The sequence below is a fragment of the Falco cherrug genome, chromosome 8 (genome assembly GCF_023634085.1).
Source record: "Falco cherrug isolate bFalChe1 chromosome 8, bFalChe1.pri, whole genome shotgun sequence".
Lineage (NCBI taxonomy): Eukaryota > Metazoa > Chordata > Aves > Falconiformes > Falconidae > Falco > Falco cherrug.
The window spans coordinates 3,916,928-3,934,943 of record NC_073704.1 but is presented as its reverse complement, the minus strand read 5'-3'; the positions used below and the strand labels follow the sequence as shown (position 1 = coordinate 3,934,943).

General features: G+C 48.4%; 1 long non-coding RNA gene across 1 annotated transcript in view; it reads left to right on the top strand.

Moving 5' to 3' along the window:
* The window catches only part of LOC114016187 (uncharacterized), a 52,632-nt gene that overhangs the window by 28,844 nt on the left and 5,772 nt on the right, over positions 1-18,016 (top strand). The window contains exons 8-9 of the long non-coding RNA XR_008733569.1: positions 988-1,034; positions 14,726-16,577. This is a non-coding gene — a long non-coding RNA (uncharacterized LOC114016187). The remainder of the gene's footprint in view (positions 1-987; positions 1,035-14,725; positions 16,578-18,016) is intronic.

Sequence of the window (18,016 nt, the reverse complement as noted above, 5' to 3'; positions counted from 1 at the left end):
TCAAATCTCCCAGCAGTCCTTCCACCGAGCAAGTGCCCCATGCAACATCAGACTGGTCTTTAAAGATAAGTATTTAAACTCTCCCTCTTCCCCTCATCATTATTTTTATTATTGTTATTTTTAATAATATTTTAGACGATGATTATTCCATTCCATTCTTCTCATTCTTATCTTATTATTTCAAAGGAAGAAGGCTGAGGCCGATGCTGCCTGGGCCGCTGGATGGATGGAGGGAGCACCAGGAGATGCGATTCACTGCCCGTGATGTGGCAATTAACTGGGCGCTCTGGTTGCCCAGACTGGATTCTCCGGGACATTTTTTTTTGATAAAAAATCGTAGGGCTAGAAGGGCTGTTTTGGGGGAATAGCAATGCACTGGGGGTGGTGGCAGCGGGACAGTGTTTTCAAGCTTTTGCGAAGCACCAAACGGAGCTGCTTGGCATGGAGAAATACCAAGCTGTTTATTTAGAATAATACATAACTGTTCCCAGGTCTGAGCCAAAGCTGTTATCGTCAGGGAAAATATTACAAAGTTGCACAGACTTGGGTTGCTCATCCATATACTGACATTCTCCAGCACAGTAGATTTCTTTTTATCTTCTGTTCTTGATGTTTGTCTGGTAACAGGACTTCTCGCCGCAACGCGGATGTTTCTAATACCTGGGCATATAAAATTCTAATACTCGGGTAGTGGAAATGCGTTACTGTTGAATACTTGGGTGTATAGAATTCTTCCACAATTTTCCTGCATCCTGTAGATTAAAAACACCTACTTGGAGTCTAAATGGCTGTGATCCTCATTCCCGCCCCCCCCCCCTTTTTTTTTTTGTACGCAGAAAACAAAGTAGTTTAATTATTTTACCATGAAAAGGAATAGAAACTAATGACTTCAGAATAACGCACATGAATTAGCCATTTCAAGCACTGCATGTTTGAGCCCCTGAACGTTCTGCGGTGTGACTGGTTTTGTTCCTTGCTTTTTTTCAGGCTGCAGCTTCTATTCCTTGAGTTGTGGGAGCCTGAAAAATGCTTTGGTGAGTGAGTTCACTTAGGAAAAAAAAATTACCGAGTCTGCCAGAGTTGTCAACAAGGAAAGTATGCTGAGACTGTGAAATATGCAGGCTCAGAGGGGAGTGGACATATTTTAAAGGAACAACCTAAACAAATCCCTTCTGTTTCCTTCCACTGGTGCTCCTCAGCACACTACCTGATCCGCCCTTCCTGAGCCATGTGTGTTTCCGAAGGATGGCTGCTGTCGGCCCTGCTCCTGCCTCGCTCACTTCCTTGCTTTCTCCCTTCTTTTTGGCCGGGACCTCAAGAGCCTGGGTGAGGAGGAGGCATTTTTGCTCACCTTGCTCTGATGGGGTCTCGCGCACCGTGGGAGAAGGGCAGGAGTCTAAAGTGGTGGCAGTTTCTAGCAGAGGTGGCCCAGGCTGCTGCCAGCCTCTCCTGCAGCAGAGGTGTGAGATGCAGGTGGTGGAGGGGAGGGAGGGAGGGAGGCCACTGCTCCCAGCAACACTGCTCAAGGCTTTTGCTCTCCCAGCAGCCTTCTCCCTTGCAAAGCCAGAGGAGCTGCAAGCCCAGCTCTCCTCCCTGTCTCTGTTTCTACTCCAGTCCTTCTTCCTCTCTCTCTCTTTCCCCATGGAAGGAGCAACCCTGGCCATACTCAGCTACGTACCTTTCCTGTAGTAAAATTTCTCCCCCCACCTTTTTTTTTTTTCTTTTCAAAATTAATTTTTCTTTGGTTTTCTATGGCCTGGCTGTAGTCCCGGCTGCTAGACAAGCTGGCTTTCCAGCCCCTTGCTGGTTTGCACTTTGCAGCCTGTCTGCCAGAGCCTTTCTGTGTCAATGTTCCACTGTACGTGGTACATATGGGTGACAGAGAAGATAGGTGTGCCGTCTTTGTAATCTAAATAAACACTCCCCTAACTCCTGTCGTGAGCCTTCTGCAAAGGTTCTGCAAGGTTTTGACTGTGTAAAACTCCCAGCCTTGTGTGCATCCTAGGGAAAAGCTGCAGCACCCCATGGTAGCCAGCACAGAATCCAAAGCATGGTTTCCCTGTTAGCCCTCTGACAGAGTAAAGCAAAGCCAGGGGCGGCGGCGCTGATGTAGCTGCAAGGCCCATTGCCACCCACGCGAGAGGATTCTCGGGGTCCCCTGGCTTGGGAGGTGCCGTGTTGCCCCTGTGCTCCCTGCCCAGCCTTGCCACTCCGGTCACAGGCCCTGAGGTGATGCCATGGGGGAAAGGAGGGGTGATAAGAATAAGAATAAGAATAAGAATAAGAGAGCCCCAGACTCGTACCTATCCCAGCCTGCCGCTAAATTCCAGCTGCGGGTTTTGACACCAGCTGTCAGCTCTGATTACCTGTCACGTTTGTAACTGCGCTGTCAGGCTGGCTGAGCTGCCAGCGCTTGGAGGAATCGGAGGCTTTTTATGCAGGTTTAGGTTTTTCTTTTAGTTTTATTGATTTATTTGGCAGAGTAATAGAGGAGGTTTTTTGCCAAGTTGCAATGCAAGTTTTACTGGTGAGAAACTTTGTAGAGGAAAACATTTTACATTTATTTAGAAAGAAGCAGCATTAAAGAGATTAAATTTATCAGGGTCATCCAATGTAAGTCAAGAGTTCTTTTCATGTAAAATCAATGTGCGTGAATTACACGGACAGAAATTGGAGGTTAACTCACTCATTAGTCACGTGGTGCTCAGGATAATAAATGTTTGATGCTGCAGCATTAGTGGTAATTTATTAGGCATGGAGTAATTGGTAAAACAATATGATGGGAAAAGAAGGAGAGAGGAATTAATAGGGAAAGGAAGAACGGCAGGGACCGTACAGGTCGTCCTCAGCTTATTGAATTTCAGTCCAAGCTCCCACTGACTTTAAAGGTGTGGCGTGAAGCAATCTAGCTCGGTGAAGGCAGGTGGGTGAAGGGCTGGTTAATGAGAGGAGCTGTGGCAGCCATGGGAGGGGAGCCCAGCAAGGGAGAGTGGGCGCCTCACGAATACACATGGGATGGGAAGAAGTGATGCTGCATCGACTAGCACCAGGACCAGCAGCGTCTGCACCCAGCGAGTGGTTGAGGACATGAAACCTGGTTACCTCTTGCCAGAGGGTTTCTCTGAGGGCTGCTCGTGGGTCACCGTAACATTTCCCTCCCATCAGTCTGCTCCTTCTATTGCAGTGACATTTGTCATGCCACTGGAGCCTCTGCCTTTCATCCAGGGTTGTTTGAAGCCGACCAAAAGCTTCTGGGGAAGAAGAGGCCAGACTGGCTGGTTGGTTCAACATGCACAGTGATGGAGTGGGTTTTGTGATCCTGGGCAGTGAGGCTCAGAGTGCTGATGGGATTTGTCCCAGCAGAAGCCATTTCCCACCTTGGCCACAGGCTGGTCTTTCTAGCGGCACAGATCACAGAATGTCAGACTGGTCGGGGTCAAAGGTACCTCTGGTCCCTCCCCTGCCAAAGCAGCGTCACCCAGAGCAGGTCGCACAGAGTCACGTCCAGGCGGGATGTGAATGTCTGCAGGGAAGGAGACCCCACAGCCTCTCCGGGCAGCTGTGCCAGGGCTCTGCCACCCTCCAGGGAAAGAAGTTCTGCCTCACGTTCAGATGGAACTTCTTGTGCTGCAGTTTGGGCCCGTGGCCCCTTGTCCAGTCGCTTGTTCCCTGGGAGAAGGGACCGACCCCCCCTGCCTACAGCCCCCCCGTGCCCCCTGCCGCCCCCCATCAGCCTTGTGCCCCAGCCCCTTCCCCAGCCCCCAGCCCAGCTCCTGACACGCTCCAGCCCCTCCGCGTCCCGCCTGACGTGAGGGGCCCGAAGCTGCCCCGGGGCCCGAGGGGCGGCCGCACCGGTGCCCAGCGCAGGGCACGCTCCCTGCCCCGGCCCTGCCGGCCACGCCGCTCCGGACACCAGCCAGGGCGCTGCCGGCCGCCTCGGCCACCCGGGCAGGCCGGGGGCTGGTGCCCAGCCGGCCCCAGCCGCCCCCCCGGGCCCTTTCCCCCCGGCCCTGCCCAGCCGCTGTGCCCCGGCCTGCGGCGCTGCCTGGGGCTGGGGTGACCCGCGGGCAGGGCCCGGCGCTGAGCCCTGGGGACCCTCACACGGTGGCCTCGGGCCCTGGGCCCGGCCTGCCCCCTGCCCCTGTAGAGCCCCTGGCTGGGTGCCAGCCCCAGACTGAGGGGCCTGCCATCCCCTCGTCCATCCTGCCCGTAAAGATATCAAGCAGAACCGGCCCCAGCACGGAGCCCTGGGGGACACCATGAGTGCCTGGCACCAACAGAGGTAACTCCATTCCCCACCACTCGGCCATCCCGCCAACTCGTTACCCAGCGCAGAGCGCGCCCAGCCCCGCCAGCTGTAGCCGTTGTGTTTTGGGAAGGCGTCACGATCTCCACTGTGCCATGCCGTGGTGGGCTGCACGCTGGGGAGCAGGACCCTCACTGCTTGGCAGCTCCCGGGGCACCGGACACAACGTGGGAGGCCGCACGCCGCGTGGCAGGTATGCAGAATACTTAGTGCAAGGTGAGCAAGTGGAACCCCACCACCTGTGTGCAAGGTGGATTGGGATCTGGGCAGCCTGGGACTTCTGCCGGCAGTGGGGGAGGTTGGGGAAAAGGCAGCTGGAGTGGGAGGATGCAGCAGGAGTGTCCCCGGTGCCCCGGCAGCGTGAGCCTCGGAGAGGTGGAGAGAGGCCCTGTCTGGTGAAGCTCCATGCTCCTGCTGCAGCGGCCCTGGGGTGCTGCACCCCCCCTGCCAGGGCTCTGCTTGTCCCCACGGCCACCCAACCCGCTCCCCCGGGAGGGGACCCCAGGGCCCGGCTTCTGGCTGGCAACTCCCTGCAAACAAGAGTAACGGCCTTGGGCGAGGCAAGATGGGAGTGAGGGGGGGAAATGTGGAGTCGCTGCTGGGAGAAATTTTAATATTTGGAGGAAGAGAGAGATGAGGCTGCCTGACGGGAAATGTATCATCATAGAAGAACATGAAACTGCAATTTTACTCTCTTGTGCAAATGGTATCCGGTAGAACTTAATATGCAATGTAGAAATCCACTTCCACTTTATCGGCCAGGCTAAATCATGTTATGCACAGGAGACCTCCTTTTGCTGCGTGCCAAATAGTAATGATTCTGTGCAGACTTGTAGACAAGTTAAAAAAATAAGCCACATAAAAATACCATATGTGCCAGGCATTTTCTGTGTATTTCCTCAGATATTTGAGGAGCAAAATAATAAACCACTTTTTTTTTCTTTTTTTCTTTTTTTTTTTTCTTTGAAAAGCAATTTAAGTTTTGTGAAAGGGGAAAGAATAGTTTCCTTAGCTTCAGATAAAGGAGAATATTTCAGCCACTCGGTTGGACTTTTTAGCAGCTCGGACAAAAGCGAGGTCAGGACACCAGCGGATACAAATTGAACAGCATATGGCCAGTCAGACCGGACTTGCCAATTTATTGTATTCATCTAGCGAATATGTGGGGCACAGAGCAGGATAAGCGAGTCCATTAATATTGGAATAAAAAAAAGATGTGGAGGTGATATTAAAAGGCCATGAAAAATGGCAGGATCTGCAGGATGGGCCGTGAGTACCTACAGGGAACTAGCTCTGCTTTTGAAGCAGAGAACCAGCTTCATCCTCACAACCTGCTCCCGTGGCCGAGCCTTTGTGATGGGTGTGAGGAGCTACAAGGTCATGGGGACTGGGGAATTGGAGCCTGAAGGGAGGGTTTTATTGTTGTTCTTGGTGAAAGCCCTTTCCAACTGGAAAACGGGCTTTTAGGAAGGTGATTAAAATGCTCACCGATGTTTTAATTTCCTCTAAAAGTGCCAGGTTCTTTGGAAGAAAATGCTGGGTTTTTTTCTGAATTTCAGATCAGAAACTATCTGTGGAAATGGAGCTACTTTTCCCTTCCATTTTTGGATATTTCTGGAAAAAGAGGAGGTAATTTTCAGTGAAAGGCAGAGATAACCTGTCTGCTTTCCCTTTCCTCTGCCACTAAAAGAGAGTAAAAATTAGAAAGCTTTTAATAATTCAGAGTTGAATACACATGGATGCAGTTTCTTCTAGGATACTTTTTATTACAATCCATTCTCAATGATTTATTGTCTTTTGAAGTTTCTCAAGGAACATTTAAGAGAGCAAATCTCATTGGAAAGGACGAGGACGGTCTACTCCTCTGAAGACTGGCAGAGTGTTCCTGTGTTGCTTGAGGTGATGCCTTTTCCTAAAGGAGGGGAGATTTTCTACTGGTAAATCAGGGATTAAGATCAGTATTGTGCTAAAAGGGAGTCTGTCTCTACCCAGCACATTCCTCAGGACTGTTATTATGGGCAAAAAGCTGAAAGAAAGGCTTTTCCTACTTTGTAATCAGGTTGGTTGGTAGAAGATGATGATGAAATCACGTTTAATGGACCCAAATAGAACGTCAATTATGTGAAAAGCAGGTGAACCGAGGAGATCTGTTTTCTGCAGATAACTGGGGAGACTCGAGTCACTTACGGTCTGCAGACACACTGTCGTTCGTATCCCTTGAATCTTTTATTGGGGATGAGCTATAATGGACCTGGAATCTAGAGAGTGTCTTTCCCTCATTGCTGAGGCATCTGTCATGTTGTGCCATGCGACTTCATGTTGTTCAAATGACATCGCAGGCAATAACAGTGCAATGCGAAGCCAAGCATGATAAATATGACATGGCATGTCCAAAACAATACTTGCTTTTAGTAGATCGGTTATCCTTTAAAAGCTAGCATTTAGCTTTGTCCTTAGATAATTCAATAGCTCCTGTCTTTAGTAGGAATATTGTCAACCTGAGTTACTGTTTCTGATGAACAGCGGTGATGGGACAAGATGGCATGAAAAGGACGAAGGAACAGCAGACTCTGGGTGTGCATCCCAGAGCTCTTTTCTGAGTACCTGGTCAAGGTGAGGTTCGTGGGGCTGAGCACTATAACTATGTCAGAAATAGTCGAGCGAGATCTGTCAGGGGCCAGCTGGCCTCAGCGGTAGCATTTGCCCACTGCAGCACCCTTGATTTTTCTCTATCCTTTTTATCCTCAGGTCACCACTAGCGTGTCTGTGATAAGATAGTGAAAGAAAAGGGAAAGAACACACACCCACACACCCACCCACCCACCCACCCACCACATGGTAAGTTGTGTGAGCTGGGTAGAGGAGGAACTGACGAAATCAAATGATTAAAAAACCAAACTAGGACTTAAACCTTGACCAGCCATGAAATTTTCATTTTGTCATGAAAACTGCATCTGGTGTGACCTGGCAGAGCCTGAGGGAGAAGCCAGCGTCTCAGCCCCCCAGGACAGCCAGGGGCAGAGAGCATCCAAAAAGTAGGAGTGCGTTCTGGACCCCCAGAGTTACTTCCTCTTCACAGAGGAATATTTTGAAAACTGTTTGTTCTCGTACATGAAAAACAGAAATCTAGGCTGGAAGTATCTTGAGTATTTGACAGTATCTTATCTTCTCTCTTGTTCTCTCTCTCTCTTTCCTGCACTCTCCCCTTGCGGTCTTATATATGCCCTGTGCATGCTGCTGTCTGTTCATGATAGTAATTATTTCCAGTGATTGAAAACACTAAGTTAGTTATAAAAAAAGTTACATATTTTTCAGAGCCCCGGTTGGGGTTAGAAGAAAAAAATCAGGGACCGAGCACCTGTGGTGCGTAGTATTAATACCTTATTTATTATTGCACAGCTATGAAGTGTTTTGATTCAGGGTATTGAATAAGCAGAAAATCAGCTACATAGGACACAGCTAAAATGTCAGGCTGCAAATTAGTTTGTTTATGCAGCAAGCACTGAGGATTTCAGACCCTCTCTCTTGCTGACACGTTCTAGGTTACAGTTGGTGAACCCACATTCAAATCAAAGCCATGAGCAGGGTGAACTTGGTTTTTAACCCGAGCACAGTTCACCAGGAGTTATTTACATGCATTGGCTGCAGAACTGAACTCATGGTGCTGTTCAGTGTTTCAGATGACCGCTGGCTTGTGCCCTGCAGCAGCCTGTAGCTCGCCCCCGTGCCGTGTACCTCCTCCGGCACCATCTGAGAGTTTCCCATTGCTTACTCCAGATGCAGAGGGGCTGCTGCAGCTGTGAAGTGGGTGCATGTCTTTCCCTACAAAGATTTTACTTCCCTTTTAGGCCATGGATCTTTAACTACTAGGGCCTGACTGTCCACAGTTCTCCAGGCTGTGTTGCCAGGCTTTTTTTGGATCTCTCAGACAGTAAGCGCAACTCAGGGTTGCAGCCACATAAAGGTGGAGAAAGTGGTGAAGCAGCTGCACTGTGTGCGCTCTGCCACTAAGGATCCTTTGCCAAAGCCCATTTTGTTTTGCCATGTCGCATGTGTTTGAACAAGATCATGGAAGGATTTTCAGTTGTCTTGATGGCTGCAGAAGTGGTGTGGCTGGGGAGCTGGTGGGATAGCCTTCTTCCAGGCTGGCCTCTTGCAGTGCATCAAATCTGGATGTCATTCCCAAGCAGATCAGCCCCGAGATCTCTGCTCATGCTGCCAATGCAAAGATCAATTAGCCCCTGTCATGCGGGGTACTCTAAGGAGGAGACCGGTGCACTGCAAAGTGGTCTGGACCTGCAGAGTCATTTTGTGTCTGTCACCAAGGAACTATCAAAGAGTAATGACCTTGTCGCTAGTATGCAACTGAGATGGATGTGCAGCGATGACCCAGATGTGTGAGACTCCATCCCATAATTAGTCCTTCAAACGAACCAGCTGCTATGCCATTGCTTTTCAACTGGCTTTCGCCCTGATTTCATACCCATGCAGTGCTGCTTGAATTATGTTGCAAAAATTTCTCATTAGTGGCATATAAATCAGTGGCAACTGTACCTGTCCCTGGCTGCGCGATGCCAGCTGTAAGCAGGTCCCCCGGTCTCACGGCTTCCCCTGTGAATGGAGATTCATCTCTTCTGCTCTTCATCACTTAGGAGGGGAGGACGAGGGGAGCTTGGGCATTTAGGGCACAGGAGGAGTACATGGGCATCTCAGCTAGCTTAGAGTTTTCCTCAGCCAAGGACTTTTTGGTTGTGCAGTCAGTCCTATTGTTAAGGGGACATCAACCCTCCAAGAAAAAAACAAAACCAAAGCATTTTCCTCTCTGAATCTTCTGGCAGCATTGCCAATTGCTGAAAGAGGGCTTGAGAAAACTGATCTGCCATCTGGTCAGGGCTTTTTCCTCTAGCTTGCTTTGTCCACAAAATCTTGCTTCCCAGCTTCTTTGTTGCTTTCTGGGAGCAGTAGCCACAACTCCTTTACTGAACAGGAACAAGGAAGACCATGGAAGGGAAAAGTTGTGATTGAAGAAATGAAGCATCGGGATTTGTTTTTTTTTTTTTTCTGCAGATAATCTCCCTTTTATGAAATCTACAAGGCCAGAAAAAAAAAAAAAAAGTATTCAATTGGCATTGTGCTTCAGTAAGGTGTGTCCTAAAAAGTAGTACATTTAAAAGAATAAAAAAATTCTGATTCCTGACTGCTCAACACATTTGCCCAACTTCAGAGCTTTGCTAACAACTCCACGCTGTTTCTTAGCACTAGGCATCATAGCAACTGTTGTGCAGTGTAGTGTTTTACAGTGCTGCGGTGGGTTGGCTTGTCTGTTTGTTTCTGAATGAGCTCTAGGCATCGGAGGGTACCCCAAGTGGGTTAAGGCAAGAGAGATACTGCAGTGTTATTCTCGATGCTATTTAGCTTTTAACCCTCCTGCAAAGAAAGCAAAAAAGCTGGCTATTGTAGGTTAGGTACATGTAACTCCAAAACCTATTATGAACAGAATTACTGGCTTCTTTAGCTGACTTGTGATGCAAAATATCATTGAAGGGACTCAGAAGAATATCTTTTGCTCTTGGACAACCCCCAGCTGAATGGGAACTGTATGGGTAAAAAACCAAGCTAAATTCTGCATTAAAACACAGTTTCTATCCTCTCGCCTTCTCTTTTTTTTTTTTTTTTTTTTTAAATGCTGATAAACATTTCCCCCCTGTTTATTGTCACAGCAGTCTACAGTTATATGTAGTGCAGCAGCACATCATTCAAGGTAGCACAATCTGAAGAAGCAGCATGTTTTAAAGCTGTATATTTTCCCAGATTCCACATTTACTGGTCCAGACAGCAGGTCTGCACCTTCTGTGGCTTTAAAGGGGTTCAAGAGGATCAGGCAGACGGAGCAGTGTTGCTCTTCAGCTGAATCTTCTCTATGTCATTTGCTATATCTGCATTTATGAGAATCCTGTATCCATGAGAGCTCTCCATCTTGAGATGTAAGAGTGTGGGTATTAATAAATATGAAGTGGTTTAAAGAAAATTTAAAATTAAAAAGAAAAGCTGCTGGCCAAGGTACACTCAAGGTATTTGCCATAGAGATGATGCAGGAGGTTTGTGGTGAGTTGTTGGGTGGTTTCAGGAGTTAAGATCCAGACTAAAAAGAAAATAATCAAATTTTCTCCACTGAACGCCTTCAGCAAATATTTTCCCATCTTCTCCAGTTACTAAATATGGTAATATTTGAAGAATTAAGAGCTGAATGTAGGAGCATAAGAAATATCGGGTCGGAGGAGGTTAAAGAAGTCTCTTGGAATCCAACTTCCTGAATAATTTTCCTCTTGCAAAAATTTGATTGCCTTTCGAATAACCCTGTTTAGAATGCATTTACTGATCGTTATCTTGCGGGCTTGCATCCTGTAATGAAATCTTCCCCGCCGTCATTCGGAGCGTGGTCCTTCCGGAGCTGGCGGGCTCGGCCGTGGCTGTGGCTGGCGTGCTGGGGCGGTATCGCAGCTCCAGCTCACCCCCCTCTCCTGACACCAGCCGCTTCCCTTCCTCTCCTTCTGCTTTTAAAGGACAGCCAAAGTGTTTCAAGTGTTGAAATCCCTGTCTCACTGAAATTGCTCTCAACTGGCTGATTTCCTCTGCCTTACAACTCGTAATTAATTAGGAAAAGGTTAATTCTGCACCTTCTAGTACTTTCTCTCTGATATTACTCAGACCATGGTTATCTGTCCCTGTCTCCCTCATTCCTCCATCTCTCCTGTAAAAATGGGTTTTTAGGATTACTCAGTTTCTGATCTCAGTATTTTTGTATGTCATCTTGTACATCTCTAAAAGCATATTACAGGTGTCGCTTCATGTGAAATCCGTGTAATTATTTTTTAGATTTGAAAGGTTTTTGCTTTTTAAAGGGCAAGCAACACCTTTCGGCAGTGCTTCCAGGTGCAGTGAAATGCGTGGGAATTTCCAAGCACAGTGGGGGGAGAGGTTTCACTGTCATCAGTGCGGAGCGTCTAGAAAAGCTAGCTGGCGTCCCTTGACATTTTCTTTGTGGAGGATGGTGGTCATCTGCAGATGCTTTTCAGAACCTATTTTTAAGAGCATTTTAAAGAAATCTCTCCTTTGGTTACGAAGGGAGACTACCCAGGGAAGGATGGACATCTAAAATCTGTTGTGTGTGCCCTTCTAGGGAAAGCCAAGGTAAAAAAATGAAGCTTTAGAAAATGTCAAAACCTTTTTGAGAGTATTTATTTCTGGATGCAGGGTTTTGTTTTCTCAATAAATGTATTAATCAAATTCAGCATGCCTTCACCAGTTGACCAGGTCAGTCTTAGTTGTCATTGAAGTTTATTCACTGTCCCCAAATTCTGCTGGGTATGTCCAGCAACATTAGGGGCCTTGATATGTTCTTCTTTTACAGGTCCTCGCCCTACAGTAATTTTATTTTCTTTGTGCTAGGAGCAGTGGTGTGGTGTAGTTGTGAACGGTGCTGAGTTAGGGGCAAGCCACCAAACCCTGGCTGATGGCTGGCGCGTTGTGGCAGCTTGCCCTCAGGAAAGAGCTTCTGGCGTGGGCTATTTTCCCTTTGTGACTGCTGCTCAGCTGGCGGGTGTCTCTCTGCTGCTTCCTTTAGGGAATGGCTACAGAAAGTGGTACAGGGGTGGGGATAATCCATGTTTGAGACTCTTCTGATGGGACCAGAGATTTAGTACAGGATGATATGTCTTAGTTTACAGGAGGATAGTGTTGTGTAATGTTGGTATTGTTACTCCACCATGCTATGATGTACATGTTTTGTAATCAGAGAACGTTAATATGCACCAGAAAAAAAATAATCTCATCTAGAAATACTAAATAAGTACATAGGGCATCCAAAGGTATGGTCATGTGGAAAGGCAGGTCAAGCCAGTGAGAGGACCACGTCTAGCACTTATCGGGGCTTTGCAGATCCTAATACCTCACGGGGAGGCAATACTGTTTTCACTGCTACGGATGAACATTGGTGAAGCTCTGGCAGTGTAACGTAAGGCGCCTATGCAATAGGTGATATGCAAAACATCCTGCATCCATTGAAACGACCTTTAATATTCTCAGAATCTGGTGTGTTAAGCAACGGAGCTCCACCAACCTTCTAGCCCCTGGAGCTCTCACCAGGGTGAGATGAGGACATGGTCAAGAGGTTCCTTCACAGTCTTTCTATTTTTGATAGGAGAGGGTTGGAAGTACTTCAGCTGTGCTGCTGAACTCCTGTTTTTGCGACAGTTTAGTATATTTCTTAGTACTCTGTTTTTTTGCTTACTTTATTCAAGTACTAATTATGGCAACATTAATATAGACCAATTTTAATACTGAACAAGCATGCACCAACATTTGTGAAGACATACTTCCCAGTGACTTTACAGTTGTCCTTGATGTAGGATGGGATGGAGGTGTACAAGGAGAAGAACTGGGAGGATTGGAAAGGGCTTTAGGGAAAACCTTGAGTCTGAAATTCAAACTAATTAGACAGGGAGAAGCAAAAGAACTGTTGGCAGGAGCAGCAGGAGCAGGAGGGGGAAGTGCCTGCTCTAGTGAATCCCTGGTTACAGGTGAACGGAAGTCAGGAGGACACAGCAGAAAGAGAGGAGGAAGACAAGGTCCCTGCACTTCGTGGTGTTACTGCTCAAAGCAGCAGTGGGCTGTTCACTGCAGCATCTATCCACCCCAAAGTCCACAGGCTGCCTTTTCCCAGCGTTGACCCAGTAGTAATGGAAGAAGTGTGCGGGTGACTGCTAGAAGCCAGCAGCAGTACGTGCTCCTCAGGGAAACCCTGGTGAGGGACCCAACATTCTTACCTTCTGCTGGTGACTCAGTTGGAAGGCTGCCTGGACCTTTGGTATGCCCTGGTTTGGGGGGTTCCTGTGTTTTTTGTGTAGCCTCTGGCACAGCAGCTGTGACTGTCTCAGCAGGTGACATGTGCCGGGATGAAGAGGTTCGGTTCCCTGGGAGAGAAATGACAGTGGTCCCAAAAAGTACCCAGGCTTTTATGTACCATTCGGAAGAGCACATGCATTTAAAAAAGAATATTGTTGAAACAACAGAGCTATATATGTTGTATTACTGTCCTCTGAGGATTGCCTTTCTCCCAGCTTCAAGGTATCAGCCCTGTCCTGCAGGCACGACCCCAGCCCCATGCAGCTTTCTGAGAAGCACCTCCTAAACATCACTCAGCCTCTTCTGAAATGATTTATTCACTCTTAAACATGGGTTTTGACCTTCAGGCTTCCACTGCCAGCAGGACAAGGCTTGGCAGCTTCTCGTATATGGGCTGTAGATGACTCCAAACTGAAAGGTTGCCCACTTGTCTTTTGAGCTTGTGCCAGGCTGTCCTTCAGGTTGGAGCTGGGCTCCAGCAAGTGCAGCACAGGGAAACCAAGGTATTGCTGGTGTTTGCAGAGACTGCGGGGGTCTCGTGGTGACAAGCAGACTTGGTAAAAGTGATCCTATGCGAGTCTGAAAGGCAAGGGGACAAAACTAACATCCAAGGGGTTTAATTTATTGAGGTTATTTTCAACTAACTTCATTGTTTTCTCACTGTCTTCATGCTACCTGTGATTTTATTGCTGCCTGCAGGCTCAGGGAGAATTGCTCGGGAGCAGAACAGATGTGAACTAAGGGGAAAAGGGGGGATTTGGTGACCTCCAGCCTTCCATGGGGGAAGGGGCAGGGGTCAGTGAGTTATGAAGAAGCACCGCAGAGAAGCAGTGAGCATGCTCACCCTCCTGTCCATGCTTTTCTTCTTTGCAGGTTTCTTCCGCAGCAGCTTTTGTGACGACCACTAGTGTTGTTTTTAATATAGGTGGGCTCTCTGTCATTGTGACAGTCCCGCATGAGCCCAGCTCCTCTAAATTGCCAGGGCAGGCTGGCCCCCCGTCGCCCCGGCGAGCTCCATCAGCCTAATTGGGGCTCCCGGCAGGGCTCTGCTGCGCAGAGCAGCTGGTGCAACCAGGGCATCCTCGGCAGCAATCGCTGCTCTTAATGAGTTTGTTGCTGTTTCATTAATGAGTGAGTAGCTGGGATTTCATTTTCCCCCCGTACTAGTTTTCCAGACCTCTCCTTGAGAAAGCAGACCAAATTCAGATGAAAGGGATAGTACAGTATTCTAGATAAAATTCCATTTCCCCCCTCTTTTTTTCTTTCCTTTTAACCAGAACAGAGTCTCTGAAGGCATCAAATTGATACTTTTTGCATATCAAGTGCTACTTCATTTGAAACTATTTGCTCTTATTAACTAACATAGACATATCACTAAAAGACATTGTTATTCCTGGCTGAGTAGCATCAAGCATTTTTGAGGAGGAGAGGGCTTTATGTAGCCAAACCCCTAAGAAATACACATAAAACCCACCACCTGGACCATGTGTTTTTCTTCAAATGTATTTCCCATAGAGTTCTGCAAGGTCCTTTGTGAAGGGAGCGAGAGATGGGCTTTGTGCACCGCAGATGTCTGGAAGTGAATGAACAGCAGCAAAATATTTTCCTCTTTGAAAAGTGGGGATGCTCTCCTCTCCAGCTGTGAAGCACATGCCGACACAGTCAAGACTGGGGTGAGCAAACTGCTGAGCTGGTCTGCAGAGCAGGGAGTTGACCCGCCGTCCGAGGGAGCCTGGGGTCTGACGGGCTGGGGGATTAGCCTGCTTATCTGCTTTTCTGGCTTTCAGTTAGGATTTAGTTAAGAATTTCCTGCATCTGCATCAGCAAGAAGAAATGGCTGTGCCCAGGATTTGGAAAGGTCAGCAATAGGCCAAAGATATTTAAGCACACAGACTTTTAAGGTGTTGGAAATGTGTAGGCTGGAGGCAAATCCTGAAAGTAGGTCCTTGGCATCAGAAAAGTAAGTCTTGGGAGCAGCTTCTAGCAAGGACTGCCTGTGCGTATGCACGTGCAGGAGATGTACGCGTTCCATTTTGTGCCAGCTGGGTGTCCTGCCACAGCAACCCCCCTCCATGTGCTGCTCCCTCTCAAACCGGCCGCAAAGCTCTCGTGGGCTCCTGTGCTGCTGGGTCTCGCTGGATGCGTGGCGTTTGGGTGACCGTCCTCCCGGGCCGGGGTTCCCCCTGCTGCAAAACCCAGCACCCTGACTTTTTCAACCCCACCTGCGTTTTGACCCCTAGCAGCCAGCTGGTAGGTGCCTGCTTTGAGGCAGGCAGAAAAAGCCCCTCAGATTAATGGTCTGCCTAAAAGCTAAAAAGAAAAAAAAAGAAAGAAAGAAAGAAAAAAAGAAATAATTTAAAACATCACATTAAAATGCCACTCCACATCTGAAAGGATCCATTAAAACTTTTATAGAGCTTTTTACATTTGTTTCCCATTTTACATTTTGTTCTGGATTTGGGCACTCCTCTTTTATAATTCTCCTTTGTAATAAACATTTTTGCCTTGGTTGGCTCTGCACTAACAGGGACTATTTGCTGTGCAGAAGGAAACGTGGGATTTTGCCTAGAATGGAGCTTTTTCTTCAGAAATCACCATTTGCCGGGATCCAGCCTGGGTGGGAGCCACAGGCTTGTGGCAGGAGGTGTTTCTGCAGCATCATTGTCCTTAAAAAGCTGTATTTTTTTGAGGGATTTGGAGAAGCGCATCCGGGCTTCTCCCTCTGGTGCTCTGCCTGCAGCTCCTTCAGCAGAAGCCCCATGGTGGCAGGGGCAGGAGGAAGGGCTGGCACTGGGAAAGCTGCAGCATCGCATGGCCAGGCCTGCGTGTCCCTCTCCCTCGTCCCACCACACTGCTCCTGGTCCTGCCACCTCCGTGTGTGTCCCTGCTGCAGCTGCCCAGCTGCCATCCCCACTGGTGGGTGCGCCCCCACCGCCTCTCAGTCCTCACGTCTTTTCATGGCCTTTCTATTCACAATAAAGTAAATAATTAATTTCCATTAAAAATAAATAAATTAAAAATAAGTCTGCTGCAGGTGGGTGAAGGAAAAGCTTCTAAGGTTCAGCAGGAATTGCCAGTTGTCTCTGCCTCCTCTGGAATGTTGGCAAAAAAATTATAGCTTTCACCTGTTCAGCCTTTTTTTTTTCAGAAAAGATTTTGACTCTTAAGTATCGGAAGAGCATCTGGACAAGCGCTGCTGTCTGTGGTGGGAGCCAGGAGCAGTGGGACATGTCCTGCACCCCACCCAGCTTGTCCCCTCTGACGGGGCCTGGGGAGATGCTTGAGGAGTGTGGGGCGGTCCGCTGCTGAGGCAACTTCAACCTGCTCGTCACGGCACTGACATGTGTGGGATCTATGATGCCAGCTGGTATGTTGTTACTTTGAAAATAATTTTAAGACCTCAAATTTAGGTTAAAGTCAAGTATCCCTGTAGTCAAATGCCAGCAGCTTACCCAGTTAGTCACAAGCGACCCAAGGGAGCCTGTTGCGCCATGTGTCACCGTTGCCTTGCCTTTTCCTTCTTCTCGTGCGTGCATGGCATTGCAGAGCTGGCTGGATGAAACCCCAGACACTACTCACCTGTAGTTCTCAACTAGGAGATCTGACAGGGTGTTATTCCATCCTTTGCCTTGCCTTGTCTGCTGCTCTGCCCCTTACATGGGTACGTATTTCTGAAAGTTAAATATTTGCAATGAAGCCTTGTACACTGGGTATGGCATGGCCACCCCAAGGGGTGTTTCTCAGGAGCAATAAAGGGTTAACACTGGCATTGCTGGGGCAGTGCTGCTCCTTGCATGGCTCCTCTTCTTGCTGTGTTGTCTTGCAGCTGCACCCGCTGCTGGGGCTTTCCTCTCCTGTCTCCGGCTGTTTGGCTTCGGCACACCTGAGCCTTGAAAACGGAGGCCTGACTTCAGGAATGCAAATAATGTTCCCTATGCATCCACACCATGTCTCTAAAAACCTTTTCATCTTGTTCCTTGTTGCCCTGGAGGATAATTACTTCAAAGAGCAGCCCTGTTGCCTGGTATTTCAGTTTATCTCATTACCATTGTGTTTGCCAAGCCAGCCAGCTTTGCCAAAAACAGAATCAAGGTTGCTGGCAGTGCTGGCTGGCTCGCGTGTTCGCCCTCTCTGCTGGCTGAGATGCTAATTTTTCCTTGATTGCAAACCCTGCATTCATCTTTTGTGAATTAACCATGCCTACAGACACAGCATAACGGCTTTAAAACCCCAGGCCCGAGCCTGCAGGCCCTTCTCCACAGGCCATCAAAGGCAGGGCTAATGGATGCTGTTAGAATATTTACTTGCCACTTTTTTGGCCAAAGGGAGCAGCTGCCTGGCACCCATGGTTGGCAAAGGGCAGGCGGGAGCGCCGTGCGCGAGCTGCTTGGCAGGCAGTGTGCCGAGGGGAGGTGCTGGGGGGGCACAGCGATGCGGCCGGGTGCGGGGATGGATGCGCCGTCACAAAGGTCGTTTCTTGTGGTGCCAGTGAGTCGCAAGCCTAGAGATGCGAGCTGACAGCTTCTGGCTGTAGGAGCTTCCCTGGGCTTCAGGAAGACTAGAACAGCCCCAGGATACCCTCAGGGTGGTCTTAATATAATCTGATTTCCCTCTTCTAATCTTGAGTTGATTGCAACAAACTATGTGTAAATTTTTTACAAGTCTTTGGTGCAAGATGCTGAGCCAGCAGAGGCATAGCCACAACCTGAGCAGGCGGTCATGCTCACATTGACTCGCATCGGCATTGCCATCATGGTCAGAATGGGGCACCGAGCTTTGAATTGCTGCTTAAAATTAGTTTAACGG